Genomic DNA, 19,558 nt, shown 5'->3' on the forward strand with positions numbered 1-19,558 from the left:
ACATAACACCCTGTCAAAAAGCATTTGTTGCAAAACAAAGATTTGCTACAATGCAAAGATTTGCAAAAGCTGCTCAACAGAATTATTATTAAGACCTTATTAACATTAAGAACACAACATTTCTATAATGGTATGTAAAATAACTTAAACACTTCAGCAGAAACTTTGGAGAGGTAAAAACATTTGGCAAAAAATCTGCCATCTTCTTTCGCCCTGGCTTTGCTGCTGCTGCTCAGATATCAGATAACAAAAAGCCCAACTACTCACAGATGTTCAGATGAGTTTTACCCAGAGAACAGCTGTTCAGTGCCATCTCTGACACTTACTCATCTGGAGCCATTTCCACCAAAATTTCAGGGCACCAGGCTAGCACTGTTCTGTTGGTGCTAACAGAAGAGATAGCAACTCTAAGAGACATAGGGTTTTTTTCTTAATGTAAAAAATATGGTGCTTAAGTAACTGTAAAAGATTGAGGGAGGTAAGTAGGGAAACATGAAGGATATCAGTAGAGAACACAAAGCACTAATCCCAGGTTTGACCTGAATTTTCCTAGTAAATGTTGGATTAGCTCTGGTACTTTGCATTAATCTTTTTCATCAGACATTTTAATTCTGTGGGCTGAAAGTGCCTGGTTTTGCACAGCTTCCTTCCCAAGCCATTTTCATCCTCATTACATCATATTAACTTAAAATTATACAAATATATTGCCAAAGAGCTAATGGTCTTCCCTATTTATTTATTTTACTCCTCACTGACTAAATTGGATTCTGCTTGCCTTCTGCAATGTTATATATAACCTTATATTTATTTACAGCCAAGCTGCCTGAGGGAATAAATTCTTGTTCCTTCTGGGAAGATATACGTGCACTCTGCAGTACACAGCCCATTTAACTGAAAAAATGACTACTATGATTACAACTTTTCAGGACTTTGAAAAAAACCCATAATCATTTTGGTCAGGTATTCACAGTGAATAATTTAATCAGTTGTGAATATTTCCCAAATACATCCTTAGGGCAGCTGTTAGGAGAACAAATTCTTTTGTATCAATTCATGAATGAAATACAGAAAACGTTCTCGCAGGGTAAGGACTAGACTTCAGCAATACTCAGCTCTGTTGTCAAAGATTTTCATTAATGGATTGCAGTATGACCGGCTTATTATGAACCTTACATGCCTTATATTGATCATTAAACCGGAATGTCATGGATAACTCCTTGGTATGGGAACTGAGGGGAGCAAAACCAAAAGTGAATGGGGAAAAAGAATGAGTGATATTAAATGATGTACTTGCTAGACAAGAAAGGAAATACACAGGTAGTTTAACGCAATACTGTTACTGTCGTTATGGCCTAAGAATACTGCATTTAGTCACATTCACATTTCTTCCAAAAAAGAGACAAAATGATCACTCCACTCAGGATGATATATACTGTACGAGAAAACCAGGAGTCTCTGAGACAGGATGTTATTTTTCAACAGCTACACCTGCACAAAGAAATAGTAAGAAATCTGGTCTCCTTAAAGCACAGAAAATATTTGCAGAAGCTCCTGATTTTTCAATACAAGTTTTAACAACCAGAGAAAAAAAATTAAAAGAGCAGCTGGTAGAGGGTGTAAGAGAGGCACCAGCAGTGCCAGCTTTCCCTGGGTTCTCCCTGGATAACCTGTGGCCTTTCCCAGTAAGCAGCATTCTACCTTGCCAAATGGAGTTACACTTCAGGAAGCCCTGACAGCAAAAAGGGTGAAGTAACAAGGTAAGTCCCGGCTGCTGGAATTAGGGGAGCAGAGAAACAACATACTGATTAAACTCTCTGCCTTTCCACTGTCTTTCAGCCTGCTTCATGTCATTAGCATTTGTTTTGCTATGGAGTAGAGGTGAGAGGGACCTCTGCTGAATTGTGGTGCCACTGCTTTATGTCCAAAAAGATTAAATATTTATTTAGAACATGAAGATATTTAAGAGTTTTCTGTTTCCAATTTATTCAAATTACCACTGGTTTTCCTCAATCCTGCAACAAATACATGGTCTGCTTAGGGCATACAGTAGGGTCACTTGGGAATGAAAAATACTCTACTGAAAAAAATATAAGCAGTATCAAAATCTAAGGATGTCTACTGTGTTAAGAAAGCCTCGCTCTTCCAGCAGTTGCTGCTAAATTACTTGTAATAACATCATTTTAAGCATCTCCATGATTACTATCTAGATACCTTTCCAGCCCTGCAAATTTCTGCACCGGGTATGCATTATATCCAAAGTATCCTTTGTTCTTATTTGTAGCTTGCCTGCAATTTTTACGTCATCCCTTTCTTTCTTCATCCAAATTTTCTCTTAGTTTTTTGCTGGATACAACAGCTAGCTAAAGTAAATTGCTATAAGACCACAAAGGTTGAAAAGGCACTTAGGAGCAGTACAGCAAATAAACTCACAGGGGGAGGTGGGGACCACCTGCACTCACTTTGTCAGACCCATGCCATAACCCCAGGGACAAGAACTGTACACCTGAATTATGTTGTCTGTACTGTCAGACGAGTTGTGTGCTTGCACCGCAAACACAGTCAAAAGGAACAGCAGCTGCTAAGCCCAGCCCAAGGTTCAGTGTGCTGCTCTCCTCTCAGGGGGTAGCTGAGAACAGCCCCCTAGCAACCTCCACCAGTAGGACAAGCAACTACCTAACTCACAGTTCACTACTGACAGTGGCTGCCACACTTGGACCCTCATGATCACTACCTGAAAATAATTTTGATGCTAATGTACAAAAGGCAAGCCTTTCTGAAAGCGGTCCTAAGAAAGTTTTCTATAGAAGGCTAAGGAAATCACTTCTCCCATGCTGTCCCAGCTACTACTGCTTTTATCTCTAGTTCTTGGAGATCTGTCTTGAGCAACAGGTCAGATCTCTTGAGTATGGGTGACCAAGGATGAAGTACATAATGAATATTTAGTACCAAAAAGCAACAGTCATTTTCCAACTTGTCTAGGCCTGCAACATCTCACAGCAGGAACAGCCAATATAGAAAACAAAGTGCTTTTTTTGTTTGTTTGTTTGTCATCTACAACTTGCTTGGGTGAGTAACCTCAGCACATCCAAACTCATTACTATAAGCAAACAGCTCAGATGCAGATCTGCCACGCCAATCCATGAAACTGATAGCAAAGTTGCAAAGCAAATGAAAAAATACTTCCAGAAGGACTCCTAGTCTAGGAGAGGAATACTGCATTTACCATACATGCTGCAAACTAGACAGTGGGTACCTAAACCTGTTCCTCACAATGACCATGGTATTTGCATTGAAGACAATGATCCATTTCCATTAAGGCCCTTATAATCCTCAAGCCTGATGGACTTTCCATACACATTTATAAGTCAAATTTTTCTTTCTTAGAAGCTGACTCTCAGCTTAAAACCTACAGGACTGGTAATGCCCTGGGTAACATGTTCCAGCATATTAATTCCCCACAGGAGCATTGCCTTCACATGCCAAGCAGGGCAGACCAAGGCTCACAGCAAGACAGGCACTGCAAGAAAAAGTAGAAACCCAGAACTCCTCTTTGTAGTGCCAGGCAGCCAGGTTCTGGATGCCATCCCCCATCATATTCACCTTTGAAACAGGCTTGGTCTTGCAAACTCATAAACTCATGGGTAATCTCGGCTAATACAAAAATAGAAGAAATATTCACATGAATAGGGAATTGCAAGTTCAAGCCCATTATTTACCAGAGCACGCAGCTGGTAACAAAATAGTCATCTTCACATTCATGAGTAAGGCCCTTAGGCACCAGGCCTGCTGTTATTAATTTTTTTTTTCTTTTTCATAGACTCAGTTTATTTTGTTAAATCACTTAGCTTTTGAGACTAATTAAATAATAAAAATGTTCTGTTCGCAAAATTGCAGCACGTTTCCCCTCACACAATGCAAAGAACCAGATGGGCATTTGTTTTGCTGCTAAAGAGTCTGCAGTGGTTGTTTGTTGCCTTGCTCTCACTTAAAAATCTGTTAACTTTGGGGTACAGTTTTTTCAACCCCAATTTGCCAAGAGCACTGTTTCAGACTGCAGGACTGAGTCTCTGAAATGCTCATGGTACAGAGTTACCTGCTCTCTTACAGGACTCCGTGCACACCTCTAAATGCTCAGCTATTTTGAGAACCAGATGATTTACTTAATCTCCAAAGGTACAGACCTGGAAGCTCTGCTCTTCTAAAATGCTGGCTTAATCAAATAAAAGAAAGACAACTCTGCTGTTTTCAAAGGTATTTATAAACATTTATCCTCTTGTTCTTCAATTTCTAGTTTTCACAGTGCTAAAATACTTACCAATACATTGACAGAAAAATGCAATGGTGTGATGCTGCCACTTGTGCTGGAAGTACAAAAGAAAAGAAATACTTTCAAATCACTATTTGGCATCTGGCTTTTGTTGACCAGAGCGTCATAAAACATTCTTACTCCTGAGGAAAGATGGGAGTACTTCACTGACAACTTGATATATGTGAAGTGGCAAGTACACGTAAGAAAATATTAATAGACAAGATCATAGAATCATAGAATATGATAGATGTCTTGTGGGGTTTCTAATAATTTACATTTATATTTTTAAAAAGCATAATACAGAAATATTGCAACCTCATGAAATGATGCCACAGAAAGATATAGTGCTTATGTTCCTAGCATTAATCTATCTTAAAGTGGTATATGGCTCAGCCCCATAGGATCTGAATGTCTCAAAGCCTTTAACAGGTTTATCCTCATAAAAAAAGAAACATGAGATGGAAAAGTTACTAGCCTTATGCTACTAGATGCACACAGCCTCTGTGATACCCCTATGGTCACACTAGACGGCTACAGGCAATCCAGAACAGCTACTGTAAAACCTGTCCACCCAGCTTCCTTAAATCTATCACTTTCAGCCTATAGATCTAGCAGAATGAAAATGAGACTATTCAGAAAAGTAAAAAGTTCAAGGCTGTGTGATGCTAATAGCTCGTCTACCACAAGGCTCTGAGTTGCAGGCTCACCAACATAATTAAAACACCTCTTGACTCTCAGTGTGTAGTCTCACTTGTAGCATTATCAAAATGCTAAAATACCAGTACACTTGATTTCTCTAGAAATAATTAGTTAATTCTCTGGAATTAACTAACTTAATTTATGCTTCTGTGTTTAAATAATCCACAGGTACACATGTGTTTGTATGTCTGTGTGTGCAAAACTTGCATTTCAGATGGTTACCCTTCAAACACTGTCCTGTATTTAATAATTCTCTTTACATGACACCAGTGTATTTCCTGAGAAGCTGGTGGTTTGAGACCACACTGCACGTCAGAGGAGCAGATGGTGTCACCCACTTGCATCCACCACCTGCAAGTTTGCAAAGTTCTCTGTCCATGCATGTTTGGACTGTGTTCCTTCTGCTGCTTCTGACCTTCTGGTCACTGCCGGACACAGCTGTAGTTTGAAGGATTAGTATCAGGGACAAAACTGCCATGTGGTGTTGCCGAGTTCAGTACACGAAGGTATGTTTGACGATTCCTTCACTGCCATTGCCGACCATTTAAATGAAATATGAATTAGACCCACAAACACTTGTGGTACCAAAAGACTATGCTCTGGCTCTAATGTTGGATACCACTTCTGAAACAGAAGAACCACAAACGGCACAAAATAAAGGTTTAGACAGAGTGTAAATGCAAAGTAAAAGACTGACAGCAAATTTGATAGGATCACTGCTTCCCACATTTTGCTCATGTGTGCAACAAACTGCCTGGATCTCCACTAGACTAGATTGGGAACAGATTAAAATCTGGATTCATTCAGTTTGGGTACCCCTGATACCTTAAATGTTCAGTACCTCATCAGTCTGCAGCTACATTCTCCAAGATAATCAATGGCCAATGTCTCAATTTTACAGGTACACATAAAGACAAATAACAGACTAAATATATTTTCAAAAGCTCACAGTACATTGCCAACAAAGCTCAGATTACATCAATGCTGGTTTGTAATCCAGGCTCAGTCCACCTTGGGGTTTTTGGGGGGTTTTGCTTGTTTGTTTGTTTTTAACTAAGTTTTTATTTCACAAGGCATACTAAAAAAAAAAATAAATTTCCAATTCATTCTTCTGTGTTCCAGTTCAGAAAACAGGAACATAGACAGGATCCCTATCTTGTTATCTCTCTATTTTCTTTGGCTGTTTCCCCTCTGTTTGACAGCACATTAGGAATGAACATCTTGAAAGAAGAGGAAGAAGGGAAAAGGCATCTTTTGTATTGTTCAGTATTTTCCCCATGTTCTGCAGCCAAGTAGCCCTTCAGGAGCAGTAAATTAGCCTACAGCACTGATTTTTCCCCAGACACCTCTATTACTTTGAATTTGCATCCTTATCCTGTATATTATGTATGCCTGTATGTCACTGTGCCTGAATTAGACTACAAGTTACTTGCTGCAGAACACCTTATTCTGTTCACAGCATTATATTCAAAATTTTGATGTTCAAATAATAAAGTAACATAGGAAAAATAATGGCAAGAAGAATCAATCAGAATATACTTAATGCAAGATTGACTACAGGTCTAACAGCTACTAGACAAAAATCGATAGGCAGAGTAGCCTAAATGTTCACAGCTGAAGACTTACCAAAGTAGCCCCACAGACTTCAGATGATCATTTCTTTTCATAAACTCACATCGTGGGAGCTCTTCTACGGAAGGAGAACAGCTCTTTCTAAAATAACTCCGTGCTTGGAAATGCTTATTCTGAGATCCTAGGCATTAACTCCTGTCTCGTCTTTTTTTCTGTCTCTCTGCAAGGCTGGTGGAGTGGAAGGGGCCACATTCCACCTCAGAGCTGGGCTTTCAGAGGGGAAGAGATCCCCCCATGCCTCTTGCCCAGGGGTGCGTGGTGGTACCGTTTTCAACTCGGTGCAAGGTAGCAAGAAGAAAAAGTCCCAGGACTCTTCAGAACTGCATGCAGAAATCTTGGAGAAGCATAAGGAAGAGAAAGAAAGCCACTTTCTTCTGAGCTCAGAGCAAAGACTCCAGAAAAGAGGGGTCCTGCCAGCTGAGGCAAATATAGGACAGTTCATATGAGCCATCCTCTGTTGTTTGTTCTCCTATCCCTGCCTCGATTCTTACACTTCTGACGACACTAAGAACTGCTGCTTGAAGCCACTGGGATCAATAAGGAGGTTTTGTCTCATTTTAAATTCATTACACTGACAACCTGCAGGACTCAGGGAAAAACAAGCATTGACAGCGCCAATGGCACATAAGGATTTCTGCATGCACTGGATCACTTCAAAGTATTAGTAATTTTGCAAGTTCTGACAATGTCACATGGGAAAATAGACCTTGTTCTTCAGAGAAATAAACTAATTACCTCAAAGGGTCTTATTTTCTCAAGTATCATCATAGTATGGCATTAACCAAATGTATCATGAGGAAGCTTCATTGTTCTCTATAGCACTAAGAGCAGCCCATCGCCAAATGCAATGCAGTAGATGAAGAAATGGTGCGATTTAGCACTTTCTGCTCCATTTTGTAATCATTCATAGTTTTGCTTAATTTGCAGTACTGACGTGATAATCTCAGGTTTTCCATCAGGACCTTGGTTTTTGGGGGTACGGAGACATTCTGTAATTACACTGCTATACATTAAATTGGCATTGCTTTAAGAAGTGCTTGGGACTACTGAAGATGAGCAGGATTAGAGGAAAGAAACAATATTTCCTGTCTATTCAGCAGTTTTATTCTATTTGCACTGGACAGCCCTCTGTCTATGGTTTGTTTCCCAGCAGTGCTGACTCCTTTTTTCACTGTCTTCTCCTGCACGAATCCTTCTTTCTGATCTTGTGTGTTCTGCACTCCCAGTGCAGCTGCAGCTGTCCTGGATAGGATACAGCTGGATGCAGCCCCCTCATTTAGCAAAATGATTTTTTGAATTTATGCCTGCGTAAAATTTTGATGCATGCTGCAATACTTATGCAGCAAGCACAAGTTTTATTATATGGAAGTGATTCTTTGGACGTCACCATGCCTAAAAGAGCCAGGAAGGGAATTAGTTAGGAGGATGCATCATCATCTCCCAGCAGTGTCCCAGACAAGCATATTTCCTGCTCTCTCTCCACCTCCTGTGGCTTCCCTGCCTGGAGATGAGCAGAGCATAGGGATGGAGAAGGTGCTATGTCAGCTACCTGAAGGTACAGCAGTTGTTTCAATGACAGCAATCCTTTCAAAATGGAGAGCAGAGCTTAATCAGCAAATAGCTAGTGACCTGGAAAGACAGGTAATTTAGTGCTTGGCTGCAAGATGAACACTTAATTGAAGCTTTATCAAGTGCTTGCAGAACTTACTCCCAGACCTTACAAACAGGCTCAAACACCTCATGAAGTGAAAGGGATTGGTGTTATCTTGCACCATCCAAGCCAATTGCCTTGCATTTCTGAGCAGCCAAACAATCCAGATGGAAATATATGGCACTTTACTGCTGCATCCCTCCTGTCGGCAATTTCCAGCGATGTCAAAGCTGTCACATATTAAGCACTGCAGTATAAGCACCAATGGTCAAGTTCATGGCCTCTAAGCTAGAAGAGACACGTCAGTGTTCTGGCAGCTCTCGAGTTCTTGGTGCAGACCACATGGGTGCTAAACATGACTGGAGCCAGGTTAAAACCACCAGTCCATTTCTCATCTACCACTACGAAGGTGACCTCCAGCCTTGGCCAGACTACAACACACACCCAACGAGGGAAAAAATAATATCCAGAAACCAGTTGACATGTCCCCATAAATGCTAACTACTCAGTTAGGTCTACTCGCTTATGTGAACTGGCTTAGAAAACTGGTCTTTACACTGTGGATGTTTTCATAGGTACTACCATAATGTCTCCAACCATCTTTGCCTCTAGGGCAACACATTAAAACATCCAAACCTGCAGAGGTAACCAAGAAGGATAAAAATCACAGACCATTTTTCCTGGAGCTTCACAACAGTGTTTTGCCACAACTAAATGTGAATAAAAAGATTTAAAGCATAATTGAGCCAATTTCTCCCTATTTTACTGCCCATAACTCCCCTTCCTTGCTGCCCTGTCGACATTTGACACAAGAGGAACCATTTCCCAGGGGAGCAACCTTGTTTTGAAATTTTGCCAGTGTTTCCTTGCTGATCAGGAAGGCTTCAGAAATATGAATGCAATAACCACCAACTTCTATCCAAAATTGAAACGTAAGCTTATCATATGCTTTATACTCAACTAGAGGCTGGAAATGTGCTCCTTTGTTTTGCTTACCCTTTTAAGCATATAAAGAGAAGTCAGCTAGCAGCTAACTGCACCGCGTTCCAAGAGATTTTATTTTTTTGTGTGTGTGCACTGATAAGAGCCACAATGTTAATTTTTTAATTGACTTTGGGAATGAATAAGAAATGTTTTGGATCAGCCCCTGGGGTAGCAGCACTCTCCTGTGGAATAAACCTCTGTCGTCAGTGGCATCAATGAACAGAAATGCCAGGTTTCCCAATGGTCCTGACCAAACTAAGCATAAATCCGCAGTGTCAGTTCTTTCCCCTCTGCATCATCTGAAAAGTACAAATAGGACATAATCTGGTCCTAGCTGCCAAATGGAGATCAGCAGCAATGGAGGGGAATGCTCAGCAGGCAGGAAGGTAGCCAGCGCTACGCCCTGCATGGTCTGGGCAACTGGTTACAGCGGAAGGCAGAAATCCTTGCCCGCAGTTCACTGGTGCTGACGAAGAAGAGGCATCTGCTAAGTCAGGTATCAGGATGGGGCAGTGCAAGAACTGGGAACTGTTTTTACCCTTCTTCCAAGCAAAGAATGGTACTTGAGAAAACCTGGACCAACACTTTAAATATTTCTCCTTAAGAAGATGGGAATCTTTTCACTCTTTAGCAATAGGCTTCAGCTGTAAAAGACATTTTGCTTGCTCATGCCCCTGGATATATTTTTCAGAATACAACAGTAAGTTAAGGACACAACCTTCAATATCCTCCTCAGTAAGAATAATGTAGTGATGGAGATCTTAGCAACAACGTGGCCATAAACAGCACCTGACTTTGAGTGAATTTGTCAGAACAGCTCAGACATTAAGCTGAAAGACAAAGCAAAATCTCATTCTCCTGGAGGTTCACTAGTTTTAAGACATCATGGAAATCTTATGGCCTTTCCTCCCGATTCTTTCAACTGTGTATTATTGTAGCAATGGATGACACTACACTCCAGCCCTTCTGAAACTTTTGCTCTTGTTGCAAAATACACAGTCAATTTAGTTTACCACACCGGATTAGAGGTAAACCTACTGATCTGAAGATGTGACCTTCAATTTCATTTTATCAGAAGCTCAGTATGTTCTTGGTCGTCATGGGTTTGACAGCACAGCAGAGCATTTCTCTAACTCACAAACAGAAGTAAAAATGCACTGAAAGTGAGGTGATAAACCCCAGTTTAAACTTGAGAATTATACTCTGCACAGTGCTGAACCTGCAAGCTTGCATATTACTTCATCACCAATGACCTGCTTCCGACTCTCATTCCCATACTCCACTGCAGGTGCTAAATTCTGATCAGGTAAACTTATTACAGATAACCGTGCCTGTAGTCAGATAATTAAGTAAACTTGTGATATTTTCCCCTTAATTTAGAACCAAAGTATATTTCAATAGAAGCTTGCAACTTTGAATGTATACATTTATAATCTATTTCCAAACTTTGGCTAATCCATCTTTCAAACCTTTCCTACAAGACAAAAATGGATTTTACACACATGAAAGAAGAGAATACATGAAGGGCTGCCTATATTTCAGTCATCAGTGTAGCATCATTGATGGACCTCACAAGATGAAAGGGAAAAGCTATACCTTGCCTGTATGTGCTGCTCATTCCCATATGGATCTGGTGCAGTTACAGCAATGGCTGTAACTGAGCCTAATCAGCAAAGTAATCGGCAAGGCCTAAGTGATTTGACCATAAGTCAAACTGAAAAATATTGTCAGAATCAGAAAGGAAGTCCCCACCCTTCAGATGTACTGTGCTGAGATCAGTCCACTACCTCATTTTCTGTTTCTCTCTAGAATAAATATTTAAAATAAAAGAGTGGTTAAATAATTAAGAAAAACCACAGTGGTTCACTACAGTTCAAAACACTGATCTCATTGTAATGGGAAATCAATCTGAAGAAATCTATTAACAATGCATTTGGTTGAAAATATTTGCTTTCTATTAAAAGTAGCCCAAGGAAGCCCATACTTCAAAATTCAGGATCTTCCTGTGTCTGCAGAAATACTAGGAAAGTTTTGTCCCCATCCTGTTACTGATGCAGTTTCATTCTGTTTGATATAACTGTGGTGTTAATGAAAAAGGTTTGTCCGAGTTTTCTGTGAAGTTTACAGACCCACAGCAATTTACACTCTATGTTCATTATGTCTGGCTAACAGAACCCAAATAAATTATCTCAGCACAAGACAGTAAGCTACCTCTGCCAAGCCGGTGCTTTTCTCACCTAGCCTGCAGACTGCCTGTGCAGTGTCCCTGCAGCTCCTCTTGGTTTGGGTTGCAAGAGCAGGATAAGGGTTCTGGTCGGTTTGCACTGCAGCTACTCAAAACCAAAGACGCAGTACTAACTCTAGGGAAACTGATTCAAATCATATGAATTTCTTGCTACACTTAGGGATGAATCCCTGAAGAAGAGACTACCTGTCTGTGGTTCCCACAATTGGGCCTGCTTGATTTCTGCATATATCGCATCCTAGTGGGTATTGGAATTTCCTCTAAAATCCCATGTATCTAGACACATCCTACATGGAGTTTCATTAAGCAGTTCAAACACTCTTTCATCACTACCTATATTCCTTGCCTAAATGACAATACTTTGTTTTCTTCTTCTTTGGAAAAGTTGCAAGCCAGTATCATATCCATGGGAATTGTATTTAAGTATGATCATCACAAACTATTTCTTACAGTCAAAGAGAGAAGTTTGAAAAAAAGCTGTTTTTGTCAGAAGTGCTCCGTGAAATGCTAGACAACTAAAACTCACCTAACCTAGTTTTCAAGAACATTCACTTTGACAATTTCTAAGATCCTTTGTCTTGAAACTGGCACTTATATTCTGTATTCCTTATAGTATCTTGTTATGATTGTGATAAAGTCCTGGTGTGGAAAGTCAGTATTTTTGAAAACTGCACAATTGTCTTCCACTTTTCTTCCCTTGTTTAGTTCATTCACTATATAATTCACTGTATAATTCCCCCAGTCACTTCGAGCTGTTTACAGAAAGAAAATGGTTTTTATTGCAGTTGTTTAGCACAATTTTTTAGTGTCAGGTTTGCCCCCACATATTTATTTTTCACACTGACAGTATAAAAATGAAAACACTGAAGTAAGAGATACAATCCGAACCTTGTTTTGGATAATTTTGAAAAATGACCATGGGAAAAAAAAAAAGAAAAAAAAAAAGCTCAGCCTCCTAATGATACTACTTAAATTCTGTTCAAAGTAATTCTGCACAAGTTGAATGCTGGTTTACACAGCATCAAATCAGCATTGAGCCTGCCCAGTTTGAATGGTGCTTTTGCTCATGCTAACGTAGGTTCACCTGTGGGTTGTCAACATGTCAGGACTGTCTCACCTAAGCCCAGTCAGCATCAATAGCTCTAGACATGGACACCTTTATCCTCCGTTTCATGTCATGGTAGAATCAGCTCTTTCATTTGTTTGCAGTTTCCTAAACACCGTCCACTATAGTCCTCATAACGGCTCCTCAGAGTCTCCGCTGTTACAAACCAAGCAGGCCCCGGCTACTCACAGATTTAACCATGGCAAGAAACACTTCCCACTTCAATCCTGAATTAGGCGCTGCCCCATGTTAACCTCCTGGAAACCATAACACAAGCAACTATGGGAATTCCTTCCAGGGGGTCAGCTAGCTAGAATCAAGAAGGTTTTTCTGTCTGCAAATTAATGTCTCGCATTAAAAATTAACTGTCAAATTAAACTGTTTATTAACTCGGGGCTCTTTCTATCCAATGATCCTGAAATAATACTATTATTAAACAGCATTGATTTTTTTCTTTTCTAAGCTGACCATTCCATAAACTTGAAGCAAAGCATTGTTATTGCTAGTAATTTAGCCTTAGAACTCAAAATAGAATTTAGCACCCATAAAACCCATGGGTCTTCTGTAATTGTAACATGAGGATGCAGACCATTTATTTGACTGTAATAATGTAACTATTTCTCTGTGCTGGCTTGAGTATGTTTCTGAAAGAGAAAAATGTCCCTCAAGTTAAAGCTAGAGCTTCACAGAAGTGAACAATGCAAGTTTCAGTAAACTATATCCTACCCTCATTCACACTTCTCTAATTTTTCTGTGCAAATGTTACATCTAAAACATACTTCCTATCCTAGTTCATTGTTCTCTACCTTTAACTCCCCTTTAAAACAAAACACATTTCTTTCTAAAGGAAGAAGAGGGGAAAAACACTTCCCCCTCCCCCATTTTATTTTTAACCCTGAGGAATATAAAAGCCTAATTAAACACAAAAAGGCATAGTTCTGAATTTCCTGGCCTTACGCACTTTCCCTACAGCAGGTAACTGTTCCACGCCAACTATGCTGGTATGCATCAGAAAGTGTCCTGCCTCCGGGGCTGCACAGGAGGCTGGGTTGCTTCTTAACGCAAGAGGAGTCCCAGAGACTCCAGGAGGCCAAATGACCTATGGACTGAGACCCAGTCATGACCATAAGTAAGTGCTAATTAACAGCCATAAGTTATCCTTCCAGCATGGGCAAGAGAAATTAAAAAAAATCTGCCTGCTTCCCACCCACCTGATTTCTTGAATGTCCTCAGTAAGATCCAGCTCCGAGCTCAATACATCTGCTGCTCACAAATTGCAAACTGTGCTGAGAAAACTCTTGACTCTGCTACTTATTGTTCACACCTCCACTTGTTACTGCCATTCACTTCTACTGCGTTAGCAGTGTCATTCCTCTTCAAACACCAGGAATCATAATTAGTCAAAAATTTGCATGGAAACAAGGAGATATTTCACATCTCAGCTCCACAAAGAATTTCTGGTTAAGGCAACCATCCATTGTTCAAACCAGACATAGAATGACTCGATCCTTGTCCCCACTGCACAGGCTGCTGTGCTGACCTTTGTATTATTTGGGAATTTCAATAAGCAGTGGAGATTTCTCTGTCAAGACTTTGAAGTTACTCAAAACAGCCTAAAAATTTTTAGGGGCTTAGAAATCTGCACAGGGCACAAAAAATCATTTGGTTCCCAACTGCAGTCAGGATTCCACAATCCCAGGTGCTAGACATCACATGCTTTTAAAAATCAAAAATCTCTTGCTCAGATGTGTACTCTCTTTGTATAGAGGAGACAAATTAAGCACGAGAGTGAAACTAGGATGCACTTAATGTGATAAGCAGGAATTGGAACAAACCTAATTTGCTCTCACTCATTCCCTGCTACTGTTAATTTTATGGACTATTTACTAAAACTTTTGAAATAATAAGATGTACTTTATAAAAACTGATACCAGTTCATGAAGGAAGATGCGACTACAGTCAAAAAATATTACACCAATTCAGACTTTGAATTTTAAACTTCTTTGTAAATTTATTCTAAAATCAAGCAGACAGGTATTACTGCAGGCTGCAAATTCCAACCAGAGAGATGCTGTTAACTACAGCTGAACAGCAGCTTCTGCCTAAGCCAGGCAATACCCTGGTGCAAGAGCAGAATGAAAATGGAAAGCATGCATTTTTACTTACAATTGATTTCCTGACAAACTGCAGTGCTAGGTTCTATTTCACTCTTTCAAAGATTTTCAATTACATCAATTCCTACTGATGTTCTTATATGAGATCAGAAGTTCTGCAATGTCTCTTGCATGACTTCATTTATCGAAAGCACCTGCCTCTGAATTATTTCATTGCACTTGCAGTTTGAGCTTGCTCAGCAAAATAGCAATGCTAAACCCAGAAGGATTAACATTGCACCAAAGTGCTCAGCATCTGACAGTTAACAGGGTATATTATTAGTGGTGTGTCAGACTTTTCATATGAAAAGTATGGAAAAAACTTCTCCAGACTTTCCCAAAGTGTGAAATTCAACACAGAAGTGACCCTTTGTGTAGGTATTGAAAGTTGCAAGCCTGACTTTTCCTAGATCAACTAATAAGGGCCTGCTTATGCTGAAAAGAAATGGTCTTTGTGGGAAAATGAGCATTTTATATATCCTTCAGTGGAAATCAGTAAGTCTTTAATTTCCTTGACACAAAATTAGGTACTTACTGCCTTAAAACTGCCATGTAGAGTAACTAAACCTACCATCTTGCTCTCCATGCTTTTATTTATGCAAATGACTGCCTCCACCTTCTGAGTGTCAGTATTTTTAGCACACAATCATAAGTGTGATTACATGTAAAAACATTTAAATTATACATTGAAGTTATATTTTTAAGTGATAAATGATAATTGGAGGAACATCCTTAACACTGTTTCCTGAGCTCTGCAACTCTCTGTCTTTGGCTTCAGAGTATATTAGGCCCATGATATATCCAGTGATATATCTCAATCTAGAAAGAATCTAAAGTTATTGAAAAAAATTATTTTAAAGCATGGAAAATTTAACTTATGGTTTTCCTTCAGCTGAAGTCAGAGTAAGGTGTATCCTGAAGCCCAACAGGCAGGGACAGGGTCAAGCCCTTTCCTGGGATTATGCATTAAATGCAATTCTTGTTCTTGCCATGGGATATCAAAGCAAAGGTGACAATGTAGGACACCATGCTGTGACATTTTCCTGCCATCCACACTCCAGCAGCATTTAGCGGGCACTGCTGATTCAAAATTTGCATTCCCATAACCTTGGCTCACCGGCCAGACTGTCTGGCAGAGCTTCTGGAACAAGACAATGCCTGTGCTATTTTCAAGGTTGCACGAGTAAAGTATTAGCCACTTTACTGAGGACACCTAAAACAGAACAGGAGAAGATTTTCTTGGCTTTTTGGACTTGACCAACTGCAGTTATACTCTTTATATTATGCCCTTTAGTAAAAACTTTGTTAATAAGGCAGAATGAAAACATTTTCACAATTTAATTGGATTTACTTATAACACTGAAACTGTAAGGATAGAATTTGTGCTGACACAATAGCTAATCAACATTGATTTTTCTTTTAAAACAGCAGCTTCCAAATATTAACCACATCAGTGAATATGCTATAAAATCACTAGCCATGAACGTAGAAACAGAGGTGCCTCAAAGTTTAAAATGCCATTTCTGACTGGAGACATCTGTTTTAATATATTTAAAAGCAACTTTGCTTGAAATTCACAAGGAGAATATTAAATATTTCAAGCTCGTTTATAACATCTTAGCCACAGAAAAGCACTAGTCAATTCTGAAAATTTGAAGATTTATGCTATCAGCATCTATCTATCTGTATCTAGAGAGATAGACATTGTGGTAAAAAAATTACCTAAAGTTATAAACTATTTGATTTTTTGCCTCTCAACAATAGACATGGCAAAGTATCTTCTGGACAAAACAGTCGATTCTAGTTTTTACTGTTGGTCGGTTGAGTGGCTTGTTTAGTTTTGGTTTATCTAATTCTAAAGCAAAAGATACTCAGTTGCTTAGGATAACAAAAGTAAAAAGGAACGTACTTTGATGTGCCAAAAAAATATATTCTCTGTATGATAAAGCAGAGATTTGGTATTTGATAGACGCTCATTATCCCATTAGGGCAGGCTTACCAAATTATTCTCACAAAAAAAGCTTCAGAAAGAATGTTTCTCATGTACAGTTAAGGTTATTGTATTTTGGCATCCAAATAGTCTAAGATCCCCCTGCCCTTGCCCTGCTGTGTTCCTATCCTGTTCCTTCCTGGTGACTGGATGAAAATATCATTATGCTGTGGTGGTCAAGGACACTTTAATAAGGACAATTATTTCCCCCTGCATTTGTCCCTCTTATAGCTCAAGGGGGTCACTGCAACAGTAGGAGTAAAAGAGCAGAGACACTCTCTTCTGCTGGGATCTCATGGCTTCCAGCCACACCGCATTGTGAAGAAGGAAGAATTACCCTAATAGCATGGTAGAAAGGCATGCTGCAGTACAGGACACTTTCTTCCATTAAACTACCCTCCACATATTATTAGGGAGCTTTGTAGCAAAAGATGCACTTCCCCTTTTTGACTGCACTACCAGCTGTGGAAAGACAACCACAGCTACCAGGCTGACTCCACACTATGCTCAAACCTTAATAAGAAGGTCAAAGCTTTTCAAGCTTTCAAGAAGAAAATTTAAGTTCTTAAGTATCTGTCCTACATATAGAGCCAACATTTTTCTCAGTATCTGAAGATGAAATTTCTGAAATTTATATCATCTTTTAAAATATTTAGGTGTTGACATATAATAAAAGTATCAGAAGACTGTTGAGTTTGCAATATCAAGTCATCAGACCTAAAGAAGTGCCAGGATTAAGGCTGCATCTGCAAAATACGCTCAGCACTTTTGTGCTTATGCAATACAATATGGGTTTGAATTCCTGACCACATAGAATTTTTATCCTCGGTGTGGGCTTGGGACACACACTTCTGAGATAACCATCAGTGCCACGAGGCCTCTCCCCAGCCTCAGGACAGAGGGGAAGCTGTACTGGGAGGTAGATGCAGAAATACAGTTTGAAACTGCATGAATAGAAACGTTGGTCTCGGGATTAAAGAATTTGAATTTTAATTGGAGGTACTTGATTGCATACCCACCTCTGCCTTCAGTGCTGCTAAGGAAGTGACTTCGGTGGGTGTATGTCACTGTCCACGCACCCAGCTTACAACACACGATCAAACTTACGGCATTCACATTCAAAGCTACAGTCAATGTCAATTCAAACCTTATTCTGATTATACAAAACACTATAATGTGCTCAAGACTTGTTAAAAATCATGCCCTTGGCATTTCACATTCAGCACCCTACACCACTGAGCATTTCACTCTTCATGCTGAGCCTCAGCTCCTTATCTACAAAGTAATAAGAACAGACAACATCAGCTGGGGAAATAGTATCATCTCAACTCATAGTTTCTGTGGAGGAGAATTATTTGCCACCTAGAGATTAGCAGAAGTTGTGGCAATTGCCATAAAATATGTCTATCAAGAAATATTTGTTTGTTTCTTATTTGGAGTGCAGTTTAATCTATAAACTCTATTGAGAGTATAGATCTCTATAGAGCAGAGTCAGCTCTATGAACTATAAGACAGAACAAACTACTTAAAAAGGAAAGCAAAAAGAAACAAAGAGAACACAGTGAAAAACAATACATGTGAACATACGACTAAAGTCTCCAGGATAATGCATAAATGCAGCTAACCAGATTCTGGCATTTATTAATTCTTAAATGCTCAAAGCTTCACCCTCCCATGCTTTTAACATAATAAAACATATCTAGATTGCACAGAGCTAGTACTCAAGAATGCGATGAAGTACTCACAAAGCCATACCCAAGGTATAAAATCTATCTGTAGTCTTACAGATGTTTCTAAAAATGCATTTCAAAAGATGTAAGCACTAACAGTGTGGCCCCAGAACATGTTTTTACCCTGGAGTCTATAAAAAGCAGAGAGGACATATGTTTGACAACAGTGAAGCAGAAACACCACGTCAATTGTAAGTTACTTAGCCCGGAGTATACTGCAACCAGACTGCAAGTGAGAGCTTCAGAGCACATCAAAATCTAACCAGACACCATGCTATGCCCTGGAAAGCAGACAACTAGGAAATTTTAGACAAGAAATGACAAGCCGCAACGATATCAAAGTTATTTGGCAAATATCCTATTACTCCACATTCTGTAATAATATGGCAATTTTTCTTTGCTAAAATTTCTCTGAGGACTTTTATCTGGTTTAGAACATAGAAGATTATAAGTTTTCTTCTTTACCTAGCCTATCTGAACATTGTTTATCTGTATTGAAATTCCCTTTTCCCCTATACTGTCCTGGTGGAAAAAATAGGCTAGACTGGCATGAGCAGGGTGCTGGCACGGGTTTCAGGAGTCCTGAGTTCAACTAAGACATAGAATTTCTGTTTGACCTTGAGCAAGACACTTAAATATTTGACAATGAACAGGCTTCTGTGCAGTAATTGCCATGCTATCACATGGTAGCTGAAAGCACATAGCAATTCCCAGATGTGCAAAGTTTCTTTCATCACAACCTCATCTTGAAGCAAAACGTCAAAAATCAGTGAATCTATGCCATATCCATCTCGCTGCTTCTCACTCTTCTCCCTCTTGGGACTGAAACGAAGCACATATCCTAAGCCTACCTCCTCCTTCCTCACTATTTCCCTTCTCAATGTAACTCATGAGCAGAGGTGACACCATTAAGCAACGAGTCTCACATGAGAAGCATCAGGACAAGCAAAAGGTTATCATACAGTATCCGCACTGTAACATATATTAAATTTCCATTCTAACATTTTACCTTAAGTTCAGGAAATGAGATTATCATATCGAAGTCTGACACCACACGTCT

The sequence above is a fragment of the Phalacrocorax aristotelis genome, chromosome 1 (assembly GCF_949628215.1).
Source record: "Phalacrocorax aristotelis chromosome 1, bGulAri2.1, whole genome shotgun sequence".
Taxonomy (NCBI): domain Eukaryota; kingdom Metazoa; phylum Chordata; class Aves; order Suliformes; family Phalacrocoracidae; genus Phalacrocorax; species Phalacrocorax aristotelis.